The sequence below is a fragment of the Mycteria americana genome, chromosome 5 (genome assembly GCF_035582795.1).
Source record: "Mycteria americana isolate JAX WOST 10 ecotype Jacksonville Zoo and Gardens chromosome 5, USCA_MyAme_1.0, whole genome shotgun sequence".
In the NCBI taxonomy this organism is placed as follows: Eukaryota; Metazoa; Chordata; class Aves; order Ciconiiformes; family Ciconiidae; genus Mycteria; species Mycteria americana.
This window is the reverse complement of record NC_134369.1, coordinates 28,505,297-28,521,288: the sequence shown is the minus strand read 5'-3', so window position 1 is coordinate 28,521,288 and position 15,992 is coordinate 28,505,297. Positions and strand designations below refer to the sequence as shown.

At 44.6% G+C, this 15,992-nt stretch overlaps 1 protein-coding gene across 9 annotated transcripts in view; it reads right to left on the bottom strand.

The window, feature by feature from the left end:
* TSPAN18 (tetraspanin 18) overlaps positions 1 to 15,992 on the bottom strand; it is a 171,875-nt gene that overhangs the window by 26,755 nt on the left and 129,128 nt on the right. For all 9 annotated transcript variants that reach the window (XM_075502553.1, XM_075502546.1, XM_075502554.1 and 6 more), the window contains one exon: positions 972 to 1,061. The gene's annotated coding sequence lies outside the window, so the exon portion shown is untranslated. The remainder of the gene's footprint in view (positions 1 to 971; positions 1,062 to 15,992) is intronic.

Here is a 15,992-nt window from a genome sequence, read left to right as displayed (position 1 = left end):
ACAGTCTCCCCGTCTCAAATACTTGATAGAAATCACAGAATAACCAAGATTGGAAGAGGCATCTAGAGGTCACCTTGTCCAACCCTCACGCAAACGACTTTTTCAGTCACTTCTATCACATTGTCCATGTATATCATCTTTTCACATAAATATCTCTTTGCCATCAATATGCACAAAGACCTTGTCCACTGAACTGATGCATTGCTTCCTTTAAAACCTGAGAACCAGTTCTGCAGTACCTCCTACAAAATATTAGCCAATGGCTTGAGGAGCAAATGGTGCTAACTCACACCTACTTTCATATTCATGCACAATGCAATCAAGTAAAAGCAGAAGACATGTTTGAAGATCTCCAGAACCACTGCCAGACAGCCTTTAAAGGAATTAGAAAATGTGGACCAGATTCTCTTCCAAGTCAGTGCATCAATTTCTAGAGGCTGCCCCAGCTGAGATGTCACTAGAAATGTCCCTGAAGCTCTAGGCTGCACCAGTGATGAAGGACCACTACAACCTGGCATCACTCCATTGCGTCCTCTCCCCAGCAACACGGCAGCCCACCCTTTGGCTTGCAGGTATGGAGACTTGGCTCAGCATGCTTGCCTTCCTTCACAGAGTACCCCTTTCCCAAGAGGATTTCTGTGTTCACTATCTGCAAGCAGTATCCAATTCCTTTAAACCAAAGCGGTGGGGTCTGCTAAGAGAACATATCTAACAGGTGGTGCCTTCCAGAAAACCTCTCAGAGTATTATTTCCACACAGTCTGCTCCTCTAAATAGAACAGAGATAGGGGCAGTTTAATTAGGAGACCGAAGGGGGACGACTTGCTGCAGTACGCCTCGCAGGTGATATGACGGCAGACGAGCTGCGTATTTCTTACTCCCCTCCTGCACACCATAGCTACACCTAACCAGCCTTGACAGAGATACAGACAAAGCATCTGGCATGCAGAAAGAGCCGTAAACAAGACTCACCTTCACAAATCTTGGTACTTGAAGCACAGTGTCTACTCTAGTCTTTAATTGTCTGTGTGTCCCATGTATCTCTTTCTAGCCAAGCTTGTCCTGTAAGAGAAAAATATGCAATTACTGCAGAAGTCAATAAAATGCAATCATGTTAAATACACAATTTATTAAAACACACCATCCTGATGAATATGCTCAGTCTAATTGCCACCTTAATTTAGTGTACATTAGCACTAATGAAGAGCTTTTAATACGCAGTGAGGGATCCAATTCCTCAGAATCTCTTTAACAACCTTTGGGGTGTTTTAAATGCCCACAGACCACATGTAAATTTATAGTCCCATTACACATGCACCTCATACCACAACAGGACTAGATTAATACCAGCTGCACCTTCAATATTTTATAGGAGGTTTAGACAAACTTTAATCTGCTGTGACTTTACAGCCCATTTACTGGGAAAATGGAAAAGACAGAGGAAGGGAGATGGAATGCATCTTTGGGAAGCCCAGCCCAGCCATCAGGAGCAACAGCCTGAGACGCTGGGCGCTATCCCTCGTTCTCCCAGCCAGCTCTCACGCCAAGTTGAGCAAACTATTTCCTCTCCCTCTGCCTCATTGTCACTGCCTGGGAAGCAGCAACAGAGAGGAAAGGCGAAGCCACCACACTGCATGCCCAAAGGCGTTAGATAAACCGGTGCAGGCAGAGGGACCCAGGTGCAGACCGCCACTGCCCTTGAGCTAACAATTTTCTCAGTAAATTTCAATTTCTGCCTGCACAATGCTAATGACAGTCTTTGGCTAGGCAAAGGTGAGGTGAGACTACAGACTAATGTGCAAAGCATGCTTGTTATGTCAACACGTTTGACTGTTGCTTTCTCGGGGCACCCTCTCCCAGGTTGTTTTTCCACCCGTCCGACACAGCCCTAACCCCACATTGCAGGACGTGTGGGAAAGGGCAGCCTTAAACTATTCAAACAGCGTCCCATGCCATAAAGGTCCAATATGCACACAGGGTTGCTTGGCACTGTAACTCACTCACTCATCCTTCACAAATCATTTTGGAATACTCGCAGCTTTGCTGAAGCCACTGCTTCCCTGGGAGGGATCAGATAAGTCACCTGGGTCTATCCCTGCTCTCTCACTGCCAGCATTTCATTGTGATTTCTGGAGGGGGTGCATTTAACATCTGTTTCCCACAAACATTTGTGAATGCGCCTTTGAAAATTGCCTCCCATTAAGACTTCTGTGAGCAAAAGTCTATCGTTTGTTGTTGGCAGGAAGCGAACAAAGAGTTTCAAGGTGGCTGAAACTATTACAATATAAAACATATAATGAATATTCATAGACTTTTTGTTTTGCATTAATCCCTCACATTTAACGTCCTTCCTCTGTCACTGTGGACCTACATCTCTGAATGATGAGCACGGATGGCTTCCCTTTTGAAATCTGGAGTGCACAAACATCTATAGTCAATCAACCCATCTCTGCTGCAAAGTACTGAAGGCATCTGCTGAGCAGCAGCTGAAGTGCCCCACTTTACAATGCTGTGTACGAAGGCTGCCCCGGATCAGTACAGCTTTACCAGCAGTGTGGAAGTTCAGAGGGTGCTACATGACCGGCTGGGAGATGGTTGCAGCAGGCTCAGGGACCTCTGGAGAGGGGCTTGGAGAGTCTACAGCTAGGACAAGAGACAGTGTCACTGCCCTACAGTAGAGAGCCCCTTTTTGACAGTCAGAGCCCAGTGCTCACCATTACTGTTTTCTCTTTTTCTTTTGCGCATGGGGACGTTTCATCCTGCGTTTTGCATGTGCGATTGAGAGACAATTTCTTCAGTTGTCCTGTCCTATGATGCCACTATCCTGGGATAACTGCTGCCAGGAGAAGATGGCTCTAACTTTAAAGCAGAGATGACACTGTGCTATATAAACCTATCATTAGGAAAATAACCAGAATGATGGGATTCCTGCTCCTACTGTGTGTGCCTATAATTACATCCCTACAAGCCCTCAAAGGTCTGCGTGGGAGAGGAATTTTATTTTTTTTATTCCTCTTAAGTCACAATATTTTAAAGAAATTACAGCACCACAGAGAGGAAGAGCTTAAATGCTTCAGTAGGTACCAGCAGGTGCTGTGTCAGAAGGGATGAAAGAGTGTGTTTGGTGCCAAACAACAGCACTACTCCATCTTACTCTATGGCCCTAAAGGGGAGGAAGTCCCTGCCAAACAGACTCTCTTTGGTTAATAGCTACGATTTTGTCATTAGGGAGAATTGCAGAAAGTGCAAAACCACCATGCCTAATTGTGACTCGAGCAAGCTGATGCCTTTAATTACAGTCGCTGGGGAAACACAGTGGAAGCTGGAGTAGCGGCCGAGGCCAAGCCTCCTTCCTCGGGGCTGCGCGCCTGCAAGCCACGCTGCCTCGGCCGGCTGAGCAGCTGCGTTTGGCACGTTGTCTGGCCTCCTCGCCACCTCACAGCCGCCGCATCAAGCCTCCTGGCTGAGCATCGGCTTCTCTTCACATTCGCTGCTTTCAGAGCAGCTTTTTGTGAGGAGCAGGCTTTGATGAAGGAAAAGCAACTAAACTCATGACTCCTGCTGGTCTTGCGCAGCAAGACAGCTGGAGAGCCAGAGCAAAGAGGGAGGGGGCAAAGAGAGGCTGATACAGCCAACAGGTAGCAAGTGAAACAAGAAAGGAAGGGAGGGTGCAAGATGGAGAAGCAAGGCCTGTCTTTGGGAGAAATCCAGTCTCCTGCACGTTAACTAGTGCAGGAAGGCCATCAGATGAATGGCTTACAGGTGTCCTGCTTCACAAGTGCCTCTAGCTACTGCCAGTCCCCTTTGCTCACCACATTTGCAGGGTCTAGAGAAACCGAAACACGTGCCAGCCCGTATGTTCAGCCAAAGAGGAAGCTGAAGACAGAAGTCACATCCTGCTGGATCTCTGCAACAGGTCAGTGCTTTTATGGTGAAGGGTGAGGAGAAACATCTCTGTGGAAGCAGGATCAGATTAATGTAATTCCCTTGCAATGGCCTCAGAAAAAAGTAAAACATTTGCTGCTCCTGAACTGCAGCTTGGCACAAGCTGTCAGCCCCATGCATTATCCTGTAACTATTGCTCCTACATAAATAACTAATTGCACTGGAATTCCATAGTGCTTGCATAGCAGAGTCATTGCTGTGACACGACTACATGACCGCATGTAAATCCAATTAGATTCCGAAGTGCGCTGCATAACTATAATCAGCCCCTGTGGAGCAGCGATGAGGGGACCTGCACAAGGCCATGCAACTAGATACTAAATTACAGTCAATCTACCTCCTCTTTAGTTGCATTAAAATGCTAATGTCACTGTAATATGGGCCCATTTACCAGCGATGACTGCCTTGCAACACTGGAGTGAATGAGGTTGTTGCACTGCCTGAAAGCATTTAATTCCTCACTACAGTTCAGTGAGCAAAGCCCTTAGGGGCATCTTATACCTTAAAACAATAACCTGATTGGCTTTTATAACGCTAAAATCATATGAGGCTTGGGAAGGTGTTTAAATGAATCTGAGCTGCTGCTAAAACTACCCTAAGTTTCCTACCCAAGCAGAGCATTCAGGACAACTGGGCCACATCCCTTCCTGACGCTTTTCTATCTGCTTTTAACAGACACATTTCTGCCACCAAAAGGCTGTGCATAAGAGCACATCAGTCACACACAGGAGGAAAAAGACGGCTGGACTGAATCTCTTAAAGCTTCATATAAATAACACCAGCTTTGCAACAAAACCAGTAATACAACACTTACCACCTATGTTTTATATTTGCAACCTTGCACAATGTGTGCATAGAATACGTAAGATCATATGGAGGTGAAATCTCCCACACGTACAGACATTCAGAATGGAAATTCAGAAGTCCTAGAGCAGAACTTATTCTCCCAAATGTTGTAACATTTGGAAAAGTGCTAGGGTATGTGTCTGAAGTGCCAGTATAGCATCAGGCCACTAACCACTCCATTTCAACTAGTGCAAATGTGCATACAGCACTGTTCGAAACACAAACTGCTCACTTTGGCCCCTTCCCAAGCAAAGTTCAATAGGTAATCATGTCTGGCTCTTTCATACAGCTTTTCACAGACAGACATCAGCCATCTCAGAAAAGAAGATGCTGCGTACAGAACCAACACATCTGAGAGCCTGCAACTCTTTTAAGTTCTGTTCCTTAAAAAAAAAATCCTCAGCTCACAGGTGTATTCTCCCTTATATTAACCACAGTACAATGAAACCGTATGGTCCTGATTGTCTGCCTTTCTAAACAGATGACCCAAAGATTATATGCACTGATAATATAACAATATTAATTCTGTTTAGCAGATAAGAAAACCAAAGCTAAAAGGGGAATGGCTGTGCTAGATCTCCTGACCCACAGTACAGCCCTCTGTTCACCAGTCCATACTGAGACCAGTCCCAAACCCATGAAAAAGTTGACCGCTTCTGGCTGACAAGTTACAGTCTTTGACAGGCATCTTCTGTCCCAGAAAGAAGTCTATTTAGCATACCAAAAGGGAGGCAGCTAACTTTGGCCTCCTATGTCTGAAAATATTTCCCTTTAGGATGGAATAAATGTCACCCTCCTGAGTGGATCATGGAGTTGCATCACAAGCCAAGTAACATTATCCACTGTCATGTCAGATACTGTCAAGTGTTGAAACACTCCATACGCTTGCACGGCATTCCAGACGCTTAGGGCATTTAACATGAAGTGTAAATGCCTGCCACTTTTTCCCCGAGCCTGACACATCTCACCTTTACAACAACTGACTCCTCGGTGCTCTTTTCTATTCTTTTTTCCTATAGCATTGCTTTGTTTGCAGCAAATGCCTCAGCAGTTTGTGGCATTCATGATTGTTTTGAAAGATGCAGGAATACATCTCAGAAACACCGGGCAGTTGCTGTGGCAACCTTGTCCTCCTCAGACCATGATTTCCAATATTTTAAGAAGTTTCCTGATACTTTGCAGGCTTCAGGGAAACAACGCAGAGGAAGAAAATGATTGATTTTAAAGTAAGGAAGCAATCAAAATAGATTACTACGAGCCACAGGGCCTGGTCCTATCAAAAAGATGATGATGATCTCTCCTTAGCAAGGAAAAGCAGCCCCAGACCGGCTGGGCAGAGGCACAGGCAAGGGCCCACGGGCAAGGGAATTTGAAACTCCTGCTTTTATCATCTGTTTTAATGCAGAATGGAGCTCCAGATCAGTAGGTTAACTTTTTTTGTTGTTGTTGTTCTCAGTGCTTTTTGATAAGGCGGAGGTGGGGAAAAAGAAACCCACCCTTTAACATCATTTAATTGGGGGACTAATAATCTTAATTGCTTTTAAGAAAGAAATCCCAAACAGAACTTTGAATGCATTAACTATTTCACAAAAAAATGAAAAATAAACTCTCTTTCTTCAAGGTAACTGCCTACACATGTGCAAAAACAAAACAGTCAGTTTAGTCAGGTTTAGTCAGTCTAGAAAAGCAAGGGTTAGGAAAAACATCCTGTAAGAAAAGCAGATCTTAAATAAGGGATGTCAGTAATACTAAATAAAGCAGAAAATAATATTGCTGGAAATCTGAGAAGTGGCATTATTTATCTGATTCTGGTCATCTTTTAAATGTTTTTAACACAAAGAATAATAATGCATCCCAAAGTGCCATGGATTCACAATAGGAAATTCTTTATCCCACAGAGCTCACAATTCAGAGTGATTTATTTATTTATGAAATAAATACATTTCACAAGCTATAGGTGTGATACGTGCAGGAAAACTTGATTGCAGCAAAGGTCAGGAGAAATGACCTAGAGAAAAGAGAGGCAGACATGAAGTCTAAGTTACCCTGCTTATAGCCAAACTGATACATATCTCATATATATTCCATGTGCAAATCTAAACTGAGTTTCACTGTAATCAGCACCCTTAACTTACTCTAAGACATAAAACTGCAGTTAATGTCGTTTGAAAGGTAAATGTGACTGATCTCAACCACACCTGTCCCAATTAAGGTATGAACACCCAACCGTCCAATGTCTTTTGCTACAGATATTTCTTATTTCTGATTCAGAAAGAGTAAGACAGAGCAGAGAGAAAACCAGGGCCACGGCCCACAACAGAGCTTCAGATGTTCTGCAGGAAAATAAATGAGAGTTAATAAATCCCATAACCTTGGCATACGTGTTTCTAAATGTTCCCTCTTCCTTCAAAAAATGTATAATCTAAGCGCTCCAGCAACGATCAGGTTCCAGGCAGACAAAAGACCCTCAGCACAATTCATACATAGATGACAGGAGTAGAGGGACTAAGTGAGATATGAGCCAAGACTCGCAGGCTGGCTCCCAGCTGCTTTTGCTTTCCCAATGGATAACAGATACTGCATCAAGACACACAATGTCATGCTAGTGAATTTGCTGCTCTCTTCACACCTCATTTTTCTCTCCATCTGAACTTATTTTGAAAGCGTGCAGTTCACTGTCCCCCTTCTCCTTTCTCTTTTGTCCTTACTCATGGCAAGGGAAACATGAAAGACAGCATGGCTGGGTATTGTTAATGCATCTGAAAGTGCAGACATTAAAAAGGGGGTTATTCTGGAACACGCCACGGTTTTCCTTGCTATTCGCACAGGCAGCTAATGATCACCCTAATAGCTTCTCTCTCTGAAGTCGTAATAAGCTTACAAATGAACCCATTCAGCACATATTAAAAAGCAAGGGATGCTCCTTTGATTATAGCCTTTATGGAAATCTCCGAGTATTTGTTTTGTTGCTGCACAGCCGCAATTAGGACATGCTGCTGGGAGCCGACTCAGCTACGGGAGCGGTGGGGTTTGGAGACACCTCCCAGTGCCATAGCAACACATCCCTGCGACTGATGCTCCCAGCATCAGTCACAGGGAGCCTGGCCGCCGCTGAGGGCAGGCGAGCACGCTTCGGCACTTACAGGAATTAAGAAATAAAAGGTGCCTAATTAAACTTCCTCCGCTGATGCCTCGACCGTGTTTATGAAGCGACACAGCCAGCCCTGCGCTGCAGCTCTCGTGAGTGAGAGGAGCGCGCGGTGCCTGCGCCGGGCAGCCGCCCTGCCGCGGTCCTGCCCAGAGCACGGCATGGGGTCACGCAGCCCCCGGGCACCTCCCCACGCCCCGCTCAGGGGGCTCTCGGGGTTGGAGGCATCTGCTTCCCACTGCAGGAAAACTAGGCAATCAGGGGTACGTACTTTGCAGAGTCTTGGGGAGGCCAAAGCTTTAATTTTCGGAGGTGAGAATATGGGGGAACTCATTTCCATCGCCACCTGTAACACTTCCCCCACAACAACCGCATCCTTCCACATTGCGGGGAGGGGAACTGAGTAACCTTACGGAAATGTCCTTAATACTTAACTGCTCAGAGGTTGATCCAAATTCCACTTATATTGCTGACTGACTTAAAACTTCTTCAGAGGAGAAAGGAAAAAAAAAAAAGAATTTGTAAGGATGTAAAAACCTAGTAAAATTGGGGATCTAGTCTTCATTAAGGTTTGAGTCTGGGTCAAATATTTCCTGTTAGCTAAAAGTTAAAAGAGCATACCTTTTTTCCCCTTAATGAAGATAACATTGTGAACAATATATACACTTTCCCAAAATATCCTTATTCCCTAAGCTTAGTGCATCCGCAGCGGTCTTAAGCGGAGAGACTTGGGGAACAATTCGTTTTTGCACACAAAGACAGCAGCTTACGTGCTGATGACGTGGATGCACAGGCTTTCAGATAGCCTCAGTGGGGTAAATTTCACCCACAAAAAGCATAATGTCTCCTCTTAGAAAGCTAGCCCTCTAAACAAACCGCTCCTGCTTTGCTTGAAAGACAAGACCTTTGTATGGAACAGATATTTTCTACATCTCCAGGAGACTGGCCGGGGTTAAAGCAGGTCAAACCATGTAAAACAGATAGCTTTGTGTTGATACTACCCATGGTGCCTATTAGGAAAGCCATAATTGTAAGAAACCATTTCTCAGCAAGGATATTTAATACAGTGCCAAAGAGCCTCCCCAGGCAGGCTTTGTTTCAAGGTTTGTGAGCTTTGGGGGGAAAAGGATTGTCTCTCTTGTTGTGAAGTGGTTCAGGGCCAGCATGTTTTTAGCTCTATTGTAATCTAAATAACACATAACGGCAGCAGTGGAAACTTCACTACCAGCATTACTTGCAAGCAGACTGGGAATAGCCTGGGGCAAAACCTGAAGCACCATCAATCATACATATACGTAAGAAGTGGCATGCACTGGCAGGGTATCATAAGGACTTCTTCAAAACTGAAACAGCAAATTTAACCATGGAAATACTCTGGATGGTGATGAATTTTCTTTTACTCAGTCTTCACTGGTATTATACCTGCTAGAAGTCAGGAGTTAGAAACTGATGACATAAAACAACCTCTAATTCAAATCAGGGGGGCCGAATAATTCCAAATGTACCAGTGAATGATGAAGGCATGATCTGAAGCACCAACCATAAGGCAGCTCACATGGCCTGAAAACGGTACAAAAAACAATTCGTAGCTGGGCTGCTGGGCGCCTTGCTCTTCGCACCCAAAAGGAGCAACAACACAGTCTGACCCGACCTAGCGATTCCTATTTTTGCCAAGACTGGGGAGGCTTTTTAGGGAGGACAACAAACAGAACATACTGATGTACAATTAATATGTTACACTAAATCAATATGTTACTAAATCAATGTTACTAAACAATTAATAAGGGGCAGGACTAACCTCCACGTCAATCAGGACTGGGCTGAATTCTGACTGCAAAATCACACCAGTTTTCCGTGGCTAAAGTTCACTGTACCCCCACCTTTGCTATGTCTCTTTTCTTGACCAGCATGAAATTTGAAAGCAATGCTGCCTTTCAGCTAAAAAAACACTGTATTTTTTAAAGTATCAAAAGCAGGTTTGCAGGGCAAACAGCCAAAGCAGCCCAGGTTTAGGCTAAGACACACAGGGAACAACAGGATGTTCAAGCCATTCCCAGCATGAAAAGACAGCCCTTTTGGGGCATTCTCCCAGTTAGGCTACAGAGTTGCTCTGAGCTCTGCTTCAAGGACAAGAAAAGTTGTCTCGAGTGACACAGCATTTAACAGCCTCTTCTCCCATCACTGCTGTCAGCATGGGGAGAAGACTCTTTCTGAAAATATGGTGGGTCTTGCTGTGCAAACACATTTGACGATAAATTATATGACAAAATTTCAAAACAAGATTTGTGGTCGCTATTCTGCATGTCTGCATGATACACAAACCACCTTGCATCAGAACATTAATACCACTTAAGCCTTAGATTGCTTTCCACATTACAGTCTGAAATCCCTTTATGAAGCTCAGTGTCCTTTATAAAGCTGACGTGGCTTTGCTCCAGGATACCCAGCAAGCGTCCTGGGCAGCTTCTGTGGTCCACTGTCTATTGCTCAGACCACTTTATAGCTCCAGTTCTGCTAACATCTCTCACAGAAACTTACAGGCTCTGGCAAGTCATTTCAAGTTGGTGTCCATCATCTGTCGTCGTCCCCCCCCCCATTTAATATAATTAACAACACTTATGTGCCACCCATGGAGTCTGAGAGATTTCATTCAGTATCCTATAAGAGTGCCAGGCTGCCCGTACTGAAAGCAGTAAAGAAGTGCCTAGAAAGACAGTATTCAAAATACAGTCATTTTTAGATCAAAACAAGCATTTTGAGTGACTGCCAGTACATTTAAAAATGTTCAGGTACAAAAACCCAGATGGGGTCCTTCAAATGAACTGCACAGCTCTGAGCTCATGGCAACTGGACAGAAAAAGATCAGATGGCTTGTACTCCACCTTTGCTATGTTCCCCACAATGATGTCCCCAAAACCGTGAAAAGTATCCATCTAGAGCTGATCTCTCCAAAAATGCGCTCCCACAGCCCTCACACAGACACCCCCTGCAAGATTCTTCTGCAGGTTCACGCTGTCACCACTTCATTAGGAGAATCACAAGTCAACGATCTATTGATAGGAAGAGAGACACAGCAAACAATTTCATCTTGAAAGCAGACACCGTCCATGACACAGTTGAGGCTCCTCACTGACCGATGTTGCCAGTGCCCCAGGACTCCCAGACAACACAGAGGTTGGACTATCGGTGTTTGTGTGTTGAAGGAAAGGGCATTCTCCTTAGGAGCTGAGAGCTATTGCCAACCCAATGTATTTTGAAGCTTCACCTTCTGTTTGGAGCCACTGTCATCTTACTCTTGCATCAGCTCTGTTCCCAGCACCTAGCCTGTGGCTAAGGAAAGGTCCAGCACAGGATTTTCAAAGGTGAAGGGCAAAAGCAACCTGGTGATTGCCGAAAGACCTGAAAATACACCTTGCCCTCACTCATGGCTTGAATCGTCCTCTTCCCTTTAGCCTCAGTGCACACTGGAGGGACACAAGAGCTTCTCAGTGACATCAAGGGGAGATGGCTGTTGGTTGCTTCACGTAACCCTTGTGGGAAGGCCACGTGTACACCACATGTCATGGACCTGTTACACTCCATCCCATGCCAGCAGCAAGGGTGAGCACCACAGCAGCCCACATACCACCCTGCCCGCTCTTCCCATTGACAAGTGTGAACTAGCTCTTCCATGAGGTCAGTAGAGGCACGAGAGTCTTCAGGGCATGTGGGACCAAGGATCAGTATCCTGGCTGCCCTGGCTGCTAATAAAGTCTGTGGGGTGGATGTGGGGATGCTTTTAGAAAATGCAGAGTTTACAGCAGCTCCCTCAGAAGCAGCTCAGGAACGAAAGTTTTCCAGTCAGCACAGACTTGATCAGGAGTTTGAGGCAGGCACTTCCAATTATCTGATACTTAAAATGGAAAAGCTGCAGCACAAAACTTCCCCCGATAAGGGACTGCCTATTTGCAGCCCTTGGAGAACAGATTTGTTCTTACAGTTTTTGGATGAAGCATATTAATCTGGACACAGTGCACTCATGTAAATTGGCCTTCCAATATTTCTGTTTCTATTGACACTAGCCTCCTTCCGCTCAGGGCCCATATTAAACCCCATCATTTCAAGCTGTGCACCCCGGTGCCCTAGAGGTGAGTATAGCTTGACTCTGATGAGACGGAAGACATGGCACAGGAGATGCACAGAGGAATACGAGAGGCAGGAGATGTGCTTAGGGATCCGTCATTTCGATAGGCTGTACTCCTTTTCTGAGCCTGCACACTCCCTATGGGCCAAGCAGAAAGCAGGTGATGATGCTGGCCCACCCTGTAAAACCCTGAAGAATATCCTTGACTCAGTTTGTCCTTTGCCAGTTTTGCTATTTAAACGCTGCTACTCAGTGGAGCTGGACACACCTAATCAGCAGATCCAAGTTTCCTGCTTTCAGCCCCTTGAGCTCCAGAAGGGTGAGCACACCGAGACGTGCAAGCTTTCCCCAGCGTTTTGCAGCTGGTGAAACGAGCGTGGGCTCACCTTGCCCCGACTGACTGAACTGCCACCACCCCCAAAACACGGGCCTGCTGGTATTTCTCTTCCTCATCAATTCCACTGCTTCAAATTGCGATTGAGAGGCTGTATTTTATCTTTTATTTCCTAACTTCCCCTCTCTTCTTCAGTGCGCTGTCTTGACGCTGTTATCTGCACCATATGTGGTACACCACATTCACCTTTTTTGTCACCTGATTTTTGCGTATGACTTGTCATTTAGCAAACCTGATTTTGCTCAGAAGCATCCAAACAAATCTGACTCAAAAAGAATGAATGAAAGAATAAAAGTGAATGCCAAGCAAGCCCCCATTTAAGCATTTTACATATCCTGTATGAAATACCAGCTCCTGAAATTCATTTTTTGGTGAGATGACATCTTCTCATATAACACATTATCTTTCCATTATCCCAGGGCAAAACCACTCAGGTTTCTCAGCTAATACTTATCTGCTGCTTCCCCTGCTATCCTGGGAAGATTACAAATGAATTAGGTGACTCCAAAGCATTTTGGGGTAATAACCAGGATATCCTTCTGGTAAAGAAGGCATGTCAGAGGTGACCAGATAACTACAGAACCTATCAGTACCGACTGGGGGGATTCATTTTTGTAAATCAATGTAATACTGCTAAGCCTATACCAAACACCCAGAATCATGACTTTCTCGCTACTTAAATCTTTACTATTGGCTCAGTGATTCTGAAATTGGTCCCTTCAACTGGACTATTGTTTGGTCTAGAAATTAAAAAAAAAAAAAATCCATCTTAGGACAGGATATTTTTTTAATGTCAGATCTCATTCAGCTGTTTAACAGGAAAAAATGACTACACTGGTGGATATGGTATCAGGAATTAACCTACAAAACAAACTGATTTTAATTAAGGCACATCAATGTGCAAGGGTTTGGCTGAAGACTTTGCATATCTGCTTCAAGAAGTATGATACATTTATATGAGTCATAGGCAAGACAGGGAGGAATTTACTTCACACATGCTCTGTTTATTTCAAGGACAGAAAATGCAGGATTTAGTTCATGAAGGCAGCTTTAAGTTACCACCTGTGGTTATTACCTTAGCTTTGTTTGGAGACCTCCATTTTACAGCCTAGCTGTAGTGGCTTATAAAAAACCAAGGGAATTCGCCTGGGGCAAAGGGTGCTTAACCTCGGTGGGTTTGACAATATCTTCGCTCAGACTGTGTTTCATTTCCCAACCATACAACCAGACCACGGCCTCATCAGAGAGGCAGCTTCTGCTCCAAGCAAGGCCACATTTTTCTAGCTGAAATAAAAAATGTCATGACTACGTTCCCTTTACAGCATCAGTTTCTTTCCTACTGTAGCTGAAGGCTTAGTGAGCAATTTAATAGAAACTTTATAATGCAGGGGCTTTCTCCTTTTTAAAGATGATGTATCTATCCTTTTTGTTAACAGATCTAAATGTAGATACACCTGAAAAATTTCTTCTTTCCCATAAACTGGAGTAAGCCATATTGCAGTAGGGGATTTTGCCACTTTAACTATGCAGGTAAGAGCTAAATTAGCAACCCTGCATAGCACAGAACAAAGTTTCTTAGCATTTGTCCACTTTAAACAATGTCCAGCAAGAGGTCTCAAACCAATACAGCTTACTCCAAATCCCAGAGCAAAATACCATCAAAAGCCTTTTTGTCCCACCAGTTTAAATACAGGCACTTTAAGCTTTACATGGCCATTAAAAATACACACCCATGAACAAAAACAAACAAACCAACCCAAAAATAAAAAAAAGAAAAGAAAAAAGAAAAAAGGTCTATGTAGATCTGACCTGTGAAAGCATTACTTTACCTATTAAATCAAGAAAGTATTATTAATTACAAAGCTGAACAGATTCTGCAACTAGCACAAAATAAGACAGGCGCTTGTGATGACACAAGTGGAAAACCAGATAGAAACACGAAGAGAATAAACTAGCAAATGGCTAAATCAAAATCTACCAGCCTTCCCCTAGCTCATCCTCCAGGTAAACGTGAGCAGAGACCGACTTCCCACCCGGCCCTAGAGGTCGAGTGCTTTGTGCCGTGCCCAGAGTCCCCTCGCCAGCCTGCTGCTCTGCCCCTGTGAACGTGAGGCACCTCGGCCAGCCATGGGCTGTTGGGCAGTTTCTGCAAACGGGTGCATGCAAGACCTGAGCCTAGCACAGATGCTCTTACGCTTGGAATTGCTTCAGGAAAAAGGAGAAAGCCACCCCAGCTGGAAAGCTGGGGTAACGCTGCTCCCGCGGCTCCAGCCAACAAGCACCCGGGAGCTACCGGTTGAAAGTCGTAAGGATGCAGCTAAGCGGCATTCAAAGGGGCCCTGCGCTGTACTTGCATAGGAATAAGAGGTGATCAGATGAACTATGTAACAAATCATCTGGGGAAGAAAATGCACTTTTTGCCCGATACACCATCCAAGATCATCACGTATGTCTGTGGCAAAGGAAATGGACCACAAGGAAGCAGGCCCTGCCCTGCGGAGTGCGTGACACCACCTAAGGCAGGCTCAGGGCTCTCAGGGAGGGTTACAAGTTTCCAAGTCAGTCCTGAAAAGACGCTTTCCACAAAGACACTGACTTACTGGGCAGAGGTTTGCGACAGGGATGTGCTATCATACACAACAGCAGGGTAACGAGACAACCTGTAAGTTTTGCAGTCTCGATTCTTCATTGACGCTGGTTTTCAGAATACTGAAGATAGCTAATGAGTGCAAGCAATAGGAAGGTCTTTTTTTGTCTTTACAGCTTCAAACAATAGCACAGCGATAGGAACTTTACAGACCTAGGATATTGCATGACCTACTCAAGAGCTTAGGCCCTGAGCTCTTTATCACAAGGTCTCTGTTCAGAACAAAGCCAAGTCCTTCCCGCTCCTCTTAAGTGACTCTACTTGCATTCATTAAAAGGACAGTAAAAGGGACAGCAAATGGTTTGCTAATAAAGTCTGATTCTGAGGTGCACTATGAATAGAGGAGAGGTAGCATAATTACATTAGTAAAGGTAAGTGAGGTCACTGCCACATTGTTGTTTGCTCTTTAAGCAAAAATAGTGTACGGTGGCCATTGGGGGGGGGGGAAGAAAAAAAGGCAGGAGAAACTGTTCTGCTTTTGCATAAGTCTGACTGCATGATTATAGGATGTTGGAGATGTCTAAGAGGGAGCTACTGAATATTTAACCTTAGAAATGGAAGCTTGGTTGTCTCTTGTCCTGTTAACATCCACACATCTCTTCCATTAACTCTAATTAGGGCTAACAGGGTGTTCACATAAGTATCTCCATAATTAATGTTAATAGTAGTTACGGGCAAACGTTGACAGAAGATGAAATGCCAAGTTTCTTCTCCAGGGTTAAACACTCAGAAGCCTGTCTGTCTCTCATTTCCATTTCCTCCCGTAACGGCTCTCTAATCAATCGCACGTATCCCAGACAGACTTACGCACCAAGTCTTGCAACGAGAGACACACGCAGCCATAAGTAACAGCACATGCTGTTATTTATACAGAATATAAACACAGACAC